Source organism: Tupaia chinensis, unplaced genomic scaffold (genome assembly GCF_000334495.1).
Source record: "Tupaia chinensis unplaced genomic scaffold, TupChi_1.0 Scaffold000272_1, whole genome shotgun sequence".
NCBI lineage: Eukaryota > Metazoa > Chordata > Mammalia > Scandentia > Tupaiidae > Tupaia > Tupaia belangeri.
The window spans coordinates 7,671,314-7,672,917 of NW_006159754.1; positions in this window are offsets into that span (position 1 = coordinate 7,671,314).

Genomic DNA, 1,604 nt, shown 5'->3' on the forward strand with positions numbered 1-1,604 from the left:
AAGAGTGTGCCCAGGTGGGTGTGGGAGTTGGGAGTGTACAAAGCAGCCCACAGTTAGCTGCTTCAAACAACCACCATTTACCTGGCTTTTCTGTGGGGTGGCTGGGATGGCTGGGGCCTCTGTCCATGTGGAGTCCACATGTCCTCCGGGAGGCTAGTTCTGCCTTCGTCATATGGCGGCCTCTGCATTCCCAGAACAAGCCCAGGCCACAAATGCTGCTTACTTAGCAAACAGTACTTACATGACGTTTGCTAAAGTATCTTTGGCCAAATCAGTTCATATAGCCAAGCCCAAGTTCAAGGCAGAGAGAAAGGCTCCATTTCTTGATGGGAGGAGCTACAAAATATCCATCGGTTTAATCTTCCACCAGGTAGGGTAGGGGCAGGAGGAGGAGTTACTCTTCTCTTTTTAGCCCTTTGTGCTTCCTGAATTGGAGTCATGTCACTATTGCCTATTCAAAAATAAATAAAGTTTCAAAAACTAAAATAGATTCTCTAAGTTTATCTTCAGAAAAATTCAGTTGTTGAAGGAGACGTGTGGGGAGAAGGGAGAGGTGACGGGATGGGTGAAACAAGGTTGCCTGTGAGTTGGCCATCGCCGAGGCAATGCACGAGGGCGCGTGGTACTCCTCTGCTTTGTGGATGTCCAAGTGGCCTGCAACAGAAATGCTTTAAAATAAATGGAAAGAATGATCGCGAAGGCGGGCATGTATTGACGCTTACTTGCACGGTGAATGCATCGCCTGCCTCATCCCTTCGGTCTTCTCGATCGCCCTGGTGAGCAGCACCACTTCCGCCCTGACAGCAGTCTTCTTGAGGGTGCCAATACCAGAGGGTCAGCCTCAGAGAGGGGCTATAGAGCTGCCTCAAGCAGAGATGCTGGGCCTTGCGGAATTGTCAGCAAGCTGGGAGGAAAGGTGCCTTATGGAGCTGCCTGTGTGGTGTGGACAGGAACACTGGCTGAAAAATCCAACGGTTGGGAGAGTGGGGATGGCAGGAGAGCTGCCAGACACTCCACTGCCTCCAAAACGCACACTGAGTTCATGAGGTGGGAAATGAGAAGGGAGCTATTCCAAGAGTTCTGGACAAAAAGGCTAGGGCAAATAAGTGCAACTAAAGAGAAATACCTCAGTGGGAAATAGAGGTACATGTTCTTGCCTCTTCGCTCTTACACTCAGGATGGTACACGTGCACTGAGGCTGTGTGTTCAGGAGGCCTTGAGCCACTCACGAGGCTGAGCCCGGCCCTGAGGGACTGATCTTAGAGCAGCGCTGAGAATGCTAAGCACCCTGGCCAGCCCGCTGCGGGCCAACAGGGAGACCCTTCGCTATCTCTGACTAGCCCTGGAGTCAGTCCCTAGCTAGCCTGGAGAACACTGTCCCTCTATTCCAAATGTCTACTAGGAGCATTGCCAGGGGCTGTGTCCTCTAAGGCCATATTCCATCCCTCCAGAAGGTTCATCTTTCCTGCGGGCCTGTGAATGCCAGTGTGTGCACCTGTGGCGCTTCCTCCCGCAGTTCCACAGGCAGCTCTGTGGTCCCACAGAGCCAATTGCACAGCACCTTCTAGAGACCCACCTGTGTCCTTCACCCCCAAGCTTGCACC